This window comes from Mandrillus leucophaeus, unplaced genomic scaffold, assembly GCF_000951045.1.
Source record: "Mandrillus leucophaeus isolate KB7577 unplaced genomic scaffold, Mleu.le_1.0 Scaffold64, whole genome shotgun sequence".
NCBI lineage: Eukaryota > Metazoa > Chordata > Mammalia > Primates > Cercopithecidae > Mandrillus > Mandrillus leucophaeus.
In genome coordinates this window covers 200261-213217 of record NW_012106919.1, presented here as the reverse complement: position 1 = coordinate 213217, position 12957 = coordinate 200261, and the positions used below count along the sequence as shown (strand labels likewise).

The following is a 12957-nucleotide window of genomic DNA, read 5'->3' as shown; positions in this document are numbered from 1 at the left end:
TCCAGCTTTGATCCGTTGCTAGTGATGAGCTGCGTTCCTTTGGAGGGGGAGATGCACTCTGATTTTTTGAATTTCCAGCTTTTCTGCATTGCCCTTTCCTCATCTTTGTGGTTTTATCTGCCTTTGGTTTTTGATGATGGTGATGTACTGATGGGGTTTTGGTGTGGTTGTCCTTTCTATTTGTTAGTTTTCCTTCTAACAGTCAGGACCCTCAGCTGCAGGTCTGTTGGAGTTTGCTTGAGGTCCACTCCAGACCCTGTTTGCCTAGGTATCAGCAGCGGAGGCTGCAGAATGCTGAACAGCGAGTGTTGCTGTCTCGTTCTTGCTCTGGAAGCTTCGTCTCAGGGGTGTACCTAGCCGTGTGAGGTGTGAGGTGTCGGTCTGCACCTAGTGGGGGATGTCTCCCAGTTTGGCTACTCAGGGGTCAGGGACTCACTTGAGCAGGCAGTCTGTCCATTCTCAAATCTCAACCTCCATGCTGGGAGAACCACTGCTCTCTTCAAAGCTGTCAGACAGGGACATTTGCCTCTGCAGAGGTTTCTGCAGCTTTTTGTTTAGCTATGCCCTGTCCCCAGAGGTGGAGTATACAGAGGCAGGCAGGCCTCCTTGAGCTGCAGTGGGCTCCACTCAATTCGAGCTTCCGGGTGGCTTTGTTTACCTACTTAAGCCTCAGCAATGACGGGCGCCCCTCCCCCAGCCTCACTGCCGCATTGCAGTTAGATCTCAGACTGCTGTACTAGCAACGATGGAGGCTCCGTGGGCGTGGGACCCTCTGGGCCAGGTTTGGGGTATAATCTCCTGGTGTGCCATTTGCTAAGACCCTTGGTAATGCACAGTATTAGGGCGGGAGTTATCCGATTTTCCAGGTGCTGTGTATCTCAATTTCCTTTGGCTAGGAAAAGGAATTCCCTTCCCCCTTGCGCTTCCCAGGTGAGGCGATGCATCACCCTGCTTCAGCTCTCGCTGGTCGGGCTGTGCCCGTAGACCAGCACCAACTGTCTGACACTCCCCAGTGAGATGAACCCAGCACCTCAATTGAAAATGCAGAAATCACCCGTCTTCTTTGTTGCTCATGCTGGGAGCTGGAGGCTGGAGCTGTTCCTATTAGGCCATCTTGGGCATGCCCCCCCCGAGCTGGTATCACACATTTTTTTAAAAAAAATTTTTTAATTTATTTTATTTTAAGTTGTGGGATACATGTGCAGAATGTGCAGGTTTTTTACGTAGGTATACATATGCCATGATGATTTGCTGCGTCTATTGATTCATCCTGTAAATTCCCTCATCTCACCCCCAATCCCTCAGCAGGCTCTGGGGTGTGTTGTTCCCTTCCCTGTGTCCATGTGCTCTCATTGTTCAACTCCCACTTATGAGTGAGAACATGTGGTGTTTGGTTTTCTCTTCCTGTGTTATTTTGCTGAGGATGATGTCTTCCAGTTTCATCCATGTCACTCCAAAAGACATGATCTCATTCTTCTTTATGACTGCATAGTATTCCACAGTGTGTATGTACCACATTTTCTTTATACAGTCTATCATTGATGGACATTTGGGTTGGTTCCATGACTTTCCTATTGTAAATAGTGCTGCAATAAACATATGTGTGCATGTATCTTTATGGTAGAATGATTTATGTTCCTTTGGTTATATACCCAGTAATGGGATTGTTGGGTTAAATGGTATTTCTGGTTCTAGATCCTTGAGGAATCACCATACTGTCTTCCACAATGGTTGAACTAATTTACATTCCCTCCACAGCTTCACCAGTATCTATTGTTTCTTGACATTTTAATAATCATCATTCTGATTGGTGTGAGATTGTATCTCATTGTGGTTTTGATTTGTATTTCTCTAGTCATCAGTGATATTGAGCTTTTTTTTCTGTTTTTTGGCCACATAAATGTCTTCTTTTGAGAAGTGTCTTTTCATATCCTTTGCCCACTTTTCGATAGGATTTTTTTTTTTTCTTGTAAGTTTGTTTAAGTTCCTTGTAAATTCTGGACATTAGACCTGTGTCAGATGGGTAGATTGCAAAATTTTTCTCCCATTCTGCAGGCATGATACTTCCTTTGGCTGTGCAGAAGCTCTTTAGTTTAATTAGATCCCATTTGTTGATTTTTGCTTTTGTTGCAACTGCTTTAGGTGTTTTATTCATGAAGTCTTGCCCATGCCTATGTCCTGAATGGTGTTGCCTAGGTTTTCTTCTAGGGTTTTTGTGGTTTTGGGTTTATATTTAAATCTTTAATCCATCTTGAGTTAATTTTTGTATAAGGTGTAAGGAAGGGGTCCAGTTTCTGCATATGGCTAGCCAGTTTTTCCAGCACCATTTACCCCATTTATTGAATAAGAGATTCTTTCCCTGTTGCTTCTTTTTTGTCAGATTTGTCAAAGATCAGATGGTTTTAGATGTGTGGTATTACTTCTGAAGTCTCTGTTTTGTTCCATTGATCTATATGTCAGTTTTGGTACAAGTACCATGCTGTTTTGGTTATTGTAGCCTTGTAGTATAATTTGAAGTCAGGTAGTGTGATACCTCCAGCCTTGTTCTTTTTGCTTAGGATTGTCTTGGCTATATGGGGTCTTCTTTGATTCCATATGAAATTTAAAGTAGTTTTTTTTCTAATTCTGTGAAGAATATCAATGGTAGTTTGATGCATTCAATTCAATACCATTGAATCTATAAACTACTTTGGGCAATGTGGCCATTTTAATGATATTGATTCTTCCTATCCATGAGGATGGAATGTTTTTCCATTTGTTTGTGTCCTCTCTTGTTTCCTTGAGCAGTGGTTTGTAGTTCTCTTTGAAGAGGTCCTTCACATCCCTTGTTAGTTGTATTTCTAGGTATTTACTTCTCTTTGTAGCAATTGTGAATGGGAGTTCATTCGTGATTTATCTCTCTGCTTGTCTACTGTTGGTGTCAAGGAATACTTGTGATTTTTGCACACTGATTTTGTATCCTGAGAATTTGCTGAAGTTGCTTATCAGCTTAAGGAGTTTTGGGCTGATGTAATGGGGTTTTCTAAATATATAATCATGTCATCTGCAACAGAGACAATTTGACTTCCTCTCTTTCTGTTTGAATACCCTTTATTTATTTCTCTTGCCTGATTGCTCTGGCCAGAACTTCCAATAATATGTTGAATAGGGGTGGTGAGAGAGGGCACCCTTGTCTTGTAGTTGTTTTCCAAGGGAAGCTCCCAGCTTTTGCCCATTCAATATGTTACTGGCTGTGGGTTTATCATAAATGGCTGTTATTATTTTGAGACATGTTCCATCAATACCTAGTTTATTGAGAGTTTTTAGCATAAAGGGATGTTGAATTTTATTGAAGGCCTTTTCTGCATCTATTGAGACAATCGTGTGGTTTTGTCTTTGGTTCTGTTTATGTGATGGGTTACATTTATTTATTTGCATGTGATGACCCAGATTTGCATCACAGGGATGAAGCCTACTTGATCATGGTAGATAAGTTCTTTGATATGCCGCTGGATTTGATCTGCAGGTATTTTATTGACAATTTTCACATTGATGCTCATCAGGGATATTGGCCTAAAGTTTTCTTTTGTTGTTGTTGTGTTTCTGGCAGATTTTGATATCACGATGATTCTGGTTTCATAAAATGAGTTAGGGAGGAGTCCCTCCTTTTCAATTGTTTGGAATAGTTTCAGAAGGAATGGTATCATCACCTCTTTGTACCTCTGGTAGAATTCAGCTGTGAATCCATCTGGTCCTGGGATATTTTTTGGTTGGTAGGCTATTAATTGCTGCCTCAATTTCAGAACTTTTTGTTGATCTATTTAGGGATTTGACTTCTTCCTGGTTTAGTCTTGGGAGGCTGTATGTGTCCAGGAATTTATCAATTTTTCCTAGATTTTCTAGTTTATTTGCATATAGATGTTTATAGTATTCTCTGATGGTAGTTTGTATTTCTCTAGGGTCAGTGGTGATATCCCCTTTATTACTTTTTATTGTGTCATTTAATTCTTCTCTCTTTTCTTCTTTATTAGTCTAGCTAGTAGTCTATCTATTCTGTTAATTTTTTCAGAAAACCAGCTTCTGAATTCAGTGATTTTTTGGAGAGTTTTTTGTGTCTCTATCTCCTTAATTCTGTTCTACACTTAGTTATTTCTTGTCTTTTGCTAGCTTTTGGATTAGTTTGCTTTTGTTTCTCTAACTCTTTTAATAGTGATGTTAGGGTGTCAATTTGAGATATTTCTGGCTTTCTGATGTGGGTATTTAGTGCTATAAATTTTTCTCTACATACTGTTTTAGCTGTATCCCAGAGATTCCAGTACATTGTCTCTTTGTTCTCATTGGTTTCAAAGAACTTCTTGATTTCTGCCTTAATTTCATTATTTACCCAGGAGTCATTTAGGAGCAGGTTTTTCAATTTGCATGTAATCATATGGTTTTGAGTGAGTTCCTTAATCCTGAGTTCTAATTTGATTGCACTGTGGTCTGAGAGACTCTTTGTTATGATTTAGTTCTTTTGCACTTGCTGAGGAGTGTTTCACTTCCAATTATGTGGTCGATTTTAGAATAAGTGCTATGTGGCACTGATAGGAATGTGTATTCTGTTGATTTGGGATGGAGAGTTCTGTAGATGTCTATTAGGTCCACTTGATCCAGAGCTGAGTTCAAATCCTAAATATTCTTGTTAATCTTCTGTCCTTTGATCTGTCTAACATTGACAGTGGGGTGCTAAAGTGTCTCACTACTATTGTGTGGGAGTCTACGTGTCTTGGTAGGTCTCTAGGAACTTATTTTATGAATCTGGATCCTCCTGTATCAGATGCCTGTATATTTAGGATAGTTAGCTCTTCTCATTGAATTGATCCCCTTGCCATTATGCAATGCCCTTCTTTGTCTTTTTTGAAATTTGTTGGTTTAAAGTCTGTTTTGTCAGGGACTAGGATTGAACCCCATGATTTTGTTTGTTTGTTTGTTTTTTGCTTTTTATTTGCTTGGTAAATTTTCCTTCATCCCTTTATTTTGAGCCTATGTGTGTCTTTGCACGTGAGATGAATCTCCTGAATACAGCACACTGATGGGTCTTGACTTTTTATCCAATTTGCCGGTCTGTGTCTTTTAACTGGGGTATTTATCACATTTACATTTAACGTATTGTTATGTGTGAGTTTGATCCTGTCATCATGATGCTATCTGTTATTTTGCACACTAGTTGATACAGTTTCTTCATAGTGTCATGGGTCTCTATATTTTGGCGTATTTTTGCAGCATCTGGTACCAGATTTTCCTTTCTATATTTAGTGCTTCCTTCAAGAGCCCTTGCAAGACAGGTCTAGTGGTGACAAAATTGCTCAACATCTGCTTGTCTGAAAGGGATTTTATTTATCCTTTGCTTATGAAGCTTAGTTTGGCAGGATATGAAATTCTGTGTTGAGAATTCTTTCTTTAAGAATGTTGAATATTGACCCTTAATCTCTTCTGGGTTGTAGAGTTTCGCTGACAGGTCCACTATTAGTCTGATGGGCTTCCCTTCGTAGGTGACCTGGCCTTTCTCTCTGGCTGCCCTTAACACCTTTTCCTTCATTTCGCCCTTGTAGAATCTGATGATTATATGTCTTGGGGTTGTCCTTCTCATAGAGTATCTTAGTGGTGGTGTCCTCTGTATTTCACGAATTTACATGTTGGCCATCTTGCTAGGTTGGGGAAGTTGTCCCGGGTAATTTTCTGAAGTGTGTTTTCCAGCTTGTTCCCATTCTCCCCGTCTTCTTCAGGTACTCTAATCAATCATAGATTTGGTCTTTCTACATAGTCACATATTTCTTGGAGGCTTTGTTTGTTTGTTTGTTTGTCATTCTTTTTTCTCTAACCTTGTCTGTATATTTTGTTTCAAACTCAAAGTGGTCTACCAACTCTGATATACTTTCTTCTGCTTGGTCGATTTGGCTATTGATATTTGTGTATGCTTCACGAAGTTCTCATGCTGTGTTTTTCAGCTCTATCAGGTCATTTATGTCCCCCTCTCAGCTGGTTATTCTAGCTAGCAGCTCCTCTAACCTTTTATCAGGGTTCTTAGCTTCTTCGCATTGGATTAGAACGTACTCCTTTAGCTCACCACAGTTTTTTTTATTACCCGTCTTCTGAAGCCTACCTTTGTCAATGCATCCATCTCATCCTCCATCCAGTCCTGTGCCCTTGCTGGAGAGGTGTGGTGATTGGAGAAGAAGAGGTACTCTGGCTTTGGGTTTTCAGCGTTTTTTCATTGATTTTTTCTCACCTACGTAAGTCTGTCTAGTTTTGATCTTTGAGGCTGCTGACCATTGGATGGGGTTTTTGTGGAGACTTCTTGTTTTGCTGATGCTGTTGTTGTTGCTTTCTGTTTGTTTTTCTTTCAATGGTCAGGTCCCTTTTCTGTAGGGCTGCTGCAATTTGCTGGGGGCTCACTTCAGGCCCTATTCATCTGGTTCACTCCCACACCTGGAGTTGTCACTCAAGGAGGCTGGATAACAGCAAAAATGGTGTCTCTCCTTCTTCTGGGATCTCTGACCTCAAGGGGCACCAACCTGATGCCAGTAGGATTGCTTCTGTATAGGGTGTCTGATAACCCCTGTTGGAGGTTCTCACCCAGCTGGGTGGCAGGGGGAACAGGACCCATTTAATGAAGCACTTTGACTGTCCCTTGGTGGAGGGGGCATGCTTTGCTGGGGGGAAACCCACTCATCGGGGCTGCCTGGATTCCTCAGAACTACCAGCAGGAAAGGCTAAGTCTGCTAGTCTGCAGAGACTGTGGCCACCTCTCCCCTTAGGGACTCAGGCCCTGGGAGATCAGGGTTTTGTTCCTGAGCCTCTGGCTGGAGTTGGTGGAGTTCCTGCAGGGAGGCCCTGCCCAGTGAGGAAGGATGGGTCAGGGTCAGGCTAGGCCAGTACTGCTAAATTCAGGCAATATTTCTGTAAAAGACAGTCATATACTGATAATTTGTCAATGTTAGCAATAGCAATGTCAAATATCTCATGCATTTGCCATCACACAAGGAACAGTCTCAACATCAAGAATCAACAAGGACAGAACAGATGTTTTCACAGAGTAGGAGACATTTTTGTCTAGTAGCCAGTACTACATCAATTTACAACAGGGACTTCTATATTACTGCATTCAGGATTACATCACAGACCTGACAAAATTTCTAATCATTCTTCTATTAAGCAAGAATATACTCATAAAGCAGGCAGCAGTAAACACCATGGGCCAATTTCTGCTACACTTGGAATAATTCCTCAGAAAATATCTTCAGATAAATAAAGAAAAAAATAAAAGCTAGAAACTCTTGATCTTAATATGCAGGACTGAAATTATGGATTTTAGTACCACATACTGATAAAAGCACCAATAAAGAAGAGCTGCCCTTGTTGAAAATTAGTTGACCTATAAGGTTGGAATTTATATCTGCACTGTTTATTCTGTTTCATTGGGCTACATGTCCGTTTTTGTGCCAGAACCATACTGTTTTGATTACTATTGCTTTATAATATAATTTGAAATCAAGAAGTATGATTTCTCCAACCATGTTTTTCTTTCTCTTGATTATTTTGACTACTCTAGGTCTCTTATGATTCCATAAAAATTTTAGACTTTTTTTTTCAAAAAAATGCATTTGGAATTTTGATAAAGATTGTGTTGAATCTGTAGACCTTTTTGGGTAGTATAGACATTTTGACAATTTTAATTCTCCTAATCCATAAACACTGGATGTTTATGGATTTTTTCAATGTGCAGGTGTTTCACTTCCTTGGTTAAATGTATTCCTAGGTATTTTATTCTTTTTGATGCTTTCATGAGTAGGTTTGTTTCTTGATTTCTTTTTCAGATAGTGTGTTATTGATGCAAGAAATGCAAGTGATATTTTAACATTAATTTTGTATCCTGAAACTTCACTGAATTCATTTATAAGTTTTGTCTACTTAAAAGCAACAGAAAGAGTGGCTCTTCAAAGACATACATTTATTCAGGAATGAGCAGGGAATTATAATCTGGGATACGATTGCTAGAACAGATCATAGGTATATTCAAGGATGTTAGGACAAGAAGAAGCTATTCAGGCAAAAAGAGGAAGTTCATGCAAGCTGTCTTAAAACAAAGTTGATCAGTCACAGAAGCCCATTGCAGGGACTGGTGATTACTCATTGGTAACATTAATTGCCGTTGGGAAGATGTCTTCATAGAAGCAATTTATCTGGAATTTTTTGTGTTTTCAAAGAGTTCTTATAATAGTTCTTACCATGGGCATATGTGCATAAGGCCTTCAGAGAGTCTTGGTAATAGTTCTTAGCTCAGACATACAAGCATGAGGTCCCTCCTTCATGATCTGCCAGCTCTGCAGCCTTGGGCGTGACATAAGTGACTCAATTTTGCCATAGGCAGCTTTTATATTTTCCCCTTTTGATCAAAACCTTTCTCTGAAAGCGTTGCTGCTAAATCAGTCTGTAGTTAGGTTTTAATTGTCCTTCAGTGCTGGAATCGACCTGTCCTGGTTGGTCTGGTCCCACATTGGGAGTGAGAGATGATAGCTAACAATTCCGAGTCAATGTCAAGATTCTTCTGGCCACATTTGAGCAACAAGGAGGTCTATAAGGAGTGGCTGTCAGGCTAAGTTTTCCTGGAGTTCACTGGCAAGTTCAATTTTGTCAATTCCATAGTTGTTGGAAGTATTCTTTTGAAGTGCTTGACAACATTATTCTGTTAGGTGTTGTATGTCTGTAGAAATTTGACCAACAACAGGTACAAAGTTTTAAAAGAATAATACAACCACAGCATGATAACTCAAGTTTGTATAATGGTTCTGAGCTATGGATCTAGGTTTACAGGCAACTAACTAAACAAATTGAATGGCATGGAGACCTATGGTAGTGAGAAATTAGAGAAAACTAGAAGAGTTTGGGATTTAGTCCAGATTGTAAAATAACAAAAACTCAAAGACAATAAACAGGGCTACAATATGGTAATAGGTATACTATAATTTTTCTTTAGAAAAAAATCACACAAAAAATAGAGACAAGGAAAACAAGGACTATGTCTGGGAGGCTGTGGGTCAATAAACAATGGGCACCTGAAATCATATTAACAACAGTCAAAATTTAAAAATATTATGCAAATGTATTTCTTTATTCTTACTCCAAATTTAGAAAAATAAAGACAAAATTTTAAACATTTTTTTCTCTCAACCAGGCATTATGGATAAAGATTCAAGAAAGCTGAATTCTTACTTTTTGTTTGCTTTTCTCAGGATCACATCTTTTTTTTTTTTTTTTTTTTTTTGGTATTTTTAGAGATAGGGTTTCACTGTGTTGCTCAGGCTGATCTTGAACTCCTGGTCTCAAGTGATCCCTCTGCTTCAGTCTTCTGAGTAGCTTGGAGAAAGTCTAGAAAGAGTGAGCCAAGTATGAGCCTCTGTAACTGGCTCCCAAGTCTCATCTGAAGGCTCTAGAGTGAGTGAAATGTCCCAGCCTTTAGGGTCACAATTAGGTCCAAAAATTAAATTAACATAGGATACATTAACAGGAGAAAAACTCAATACAGGTTTTATGTTGCATGGGAGCCCCCATAAGGAAGTAAAGGCCCCAAAGAAGCAGTTAGAGTCAGTTACCAATATGCTGGATTGGACAAAGAATAGTAAACTCTAAAAATGTGACTAAATACTATGAGGAGGCTTAAAAGTTGTGTTATTCTAATAAGGTGTATATGTGTTGTTCTTGAAGATAAGGATGTGCCTTTTCTTCCAGTATAGGGAGGCTGACTTTCACATGGGAAGTTTATCTTCTGCTTTTTTAAAAAAAGAATAAAGGTCAAAGTGATCTTTATGTACCTGCTATTTTTCAAGTCTCTCTCTCTCTCTCTCTTTTTCTTTTTTAATAGAGAAGGGTCTCTCCATGTTGCCCTGGCTGGTCTTGAACTCCTGGGTCCAAGTGATCCTCCCACCTTGACTTCCCAAGTACTGGGATTACAGGCATGAGTCACTACACCCAGCTCTCAAGTGTCTTTAACTTAAATAGTCAATATGCCACAATAGCATATTTTAACATCTTAGAAATTTCACGTATGAAAATCTGAGTTGGTGGCTATGAAGAGAATTGTGTTAGTACCTGAGAAGTTTTGAAAAAAATAAACGTTCTGCCAGAGAAGAATAAAGAAGAGGAGTTGTAGGAAGAGAAGAGGAAGTCTTTGGAGAAGAAAGAGACTCAGTCAGCTTTGAGATAGTATTTTGCAGTGAAGTAATGCTTGTGTTCTAAACGCATTTTGAAGCCTCAGGATGACAATTAAAAATGTACATCTCATTTGGACTGTTTAACTTTATAGACATAATTTTCTAATATAGCGCTAAGAAAAACAATTTTGAAAAGTTTGAATGATTGGATGATATGGACATGGGAATTCTGAGTTATTTTTGGTGAAATTTGTTCATTGCTTTACAAATGTGTGCTAAGAAGGGCCATAATGTTTGAACATATAACCAGTTGGAGTTCCTGAAAGTGTTGTATGCTTTAGAATTGAAGAATCTCATTTCATTTCTTATTAATCACTCATGTGCCAACAGAAAATCTGATCAGCTTAATATGCTTATCTTCGCTTTTGAAAGATGTTCAGAAACATATGAGGAGAGAGAGAAGAAAGGTAAAAGGACAAAATAATTTGCAGACATGCATAAGTAACCAAAACTTAAACCAAGTGTACTTACCGGAAAGATAAACCAACTTTATACTAGAAAAGATTTACCAGAAAAGACATAAAAGTCTTTATAATCCCAAGAGGGATTTAAGGTCCTTTACTAAAGCAGCCTTATCTCAATCAGATACCAAATAAAGAAAAAAAACTTAATCAAAAGGAAGAAGTTCAACAATCCAGGAGGAGATTCACTAGGGTGAGAAGGCAACTCAACAGATGCAGAGAGCCTAAGATGCTCAGGTGGATACTGTACACAATTCCAGGGGCTGCCAATATCTTGCAAGGTGAGCTTGCTTGGATCTCACTTCTGACACCCCACTATGTTAACCTAAAGTAACAACAGGGAGAGTGGCTCTCCAAAGAAAACATTTATTTGGGAATAAGCAGGAGGTTATAATGTGGAATATGCATGCTATCATTGATCATAGGCATATGTGAGGAGGTTAGTTATGCAAGGGAGAAGTTACTAAAGGTAAAAGTTTATGTAAGCTGTCTTAAAACAAAGTTTAGAAGAGGGTGGAGCAAGATGGCAGAATAGAATCTTACATCATTAATTCCCCTCACAGGAACACCACATTTATTTTAATTATTTTTCTTTAAGTTCTGGGGTACATGTGCAGAACATGCACGTTTGTTACAAAGATATACATGTGCCATGGTGATTTGCTGCACTTATCAACCTGTTATCTAGGTTTTAAGCCCCATATGCATTAGGTATTTGTCCTAATGCTCTCCCTCCCCTTGCCCCCCACCTCCCAACAGGTCCCAGGGTGTGATGTTCTTCTCCCTGTGTCCATGTGTTCTCATTGTCCAGCTCCCACTTATGAGTGAGAACATGCAGGGTTTGGTTTTCTGTTCCTGTGTTAGTTTGCTAGAATGATGGCTTCCAGCTTCATCTGTGTCCCTGCAAAGAACATTAACTCATTCTTTTTTATGGCTGCATAGTATTTCATGGTGTATATGTGCCACATTTTTTAAATTCAATAATTGATGGGCATTTGGGTTGGTTCCAAGTCTTTGCTATTGTAAATAGTGCTGCAATAAACATATGTGTGCATATGTCATTATAGTAGAATGATTTATAATTCTTTGGGTATATACCCAGTAATGGCCTTACAATCATGTCGAAAGGCAAAAGAGAAGCAAAGTCACATCTTATATGGTGGCAGGCAAGAGAGCATGTACAGAGGACCTCCCATTTATAAAACCATTGGATCTCATGAAACTTATTCACTATCATGAGAACAGCATGGGAAAACCCACCCCCAAGATCCAATTACCTCCTAATGCATCCCTCCCATGACATGTGGGGATTATGGGAGTTACAACTTAAGATTTGATTGGGGACACACCTAAACCATATCAAGGTCTGACCCAGTATAGCCCCAGTGATGCGTGGCCACAGAGGGCTTGCATTACCACCACCTTAGTTTCAGGCAGCTCAGTACACAACAGAGATTCTGTTTATTTGGGAGAAAGGAAGGGAAAAGAACAAGAGTGTCTGCCTGGTAATATAGATAATTATTCTGGATATTATCCAAGACTGCTAAGGCAGTACCTCTGCAAGTCTTCATAAACAAGAGTATTACTGGACTTAGGGCCCAAGTCCCTTTGAATACCTGGAAAACTTTCTCAAACAGGATGGGCACGAACATGCCCAGACTGCAAAGACTACAATAAATACTTAAGTCTTCAATGCCCAGACACTGATGAATATTTACAAACATAAAGATATCCAGGAAAACATGATCTCACCAAACTAACTTAATAACTCAATCCTGAAGAAATAGAGATATGTGACCCTTCAGATAGAATTCAAAATAGCTGTTTTCAGGAAACTCAAAGAAATTCAATATAACACAGAGAAGAAATTCAGAATTTTATTAGATAAATTTAACGAAGAGATTGAAATAATTTTTTTAAATCACATTTTTTAGCAGAAATTCTGGAGCTAAAAAATGCAAATGGCTGCCAGACACAGTGACTCATGCCTGTAAACCCAGCACTGTGGGAGGCTGAGATGGGCAGATCACCTGAGGTCAGGAGATCGACATCATGCTGGCTAACATGGTGAAACCCCATCTCTACTAAAAATACAAAAATTAGCTGGGCGTAATGGCACGTGCCTGTAAACCCAGTTACTCAGGAGGCTAAGGCAGGAGAAAATCATTTGAATCAGAAGTCGGAGGTTGCAGTGAGCCAAGATCATGCCACTGCACTCCAGCCTGGCAACAGAGCAAGGCTCCGTCAAAAAAAAAAAAAAAAAAAAA

The 12957-nt window shown here is 39.2% G+C and overlaps 1 pseudogene; it reads left to right on the top strand.

Moving 5' to 3' along the window:
* LOC105554395 overlaps positions 1-7318 on the top strand; it is a 53050-nt pseudogene extending 45732 nt beyond the window's left edge.
* The last annotated feature ends 5639 nt before the right edge of the window (positions 7319-12957 follow it).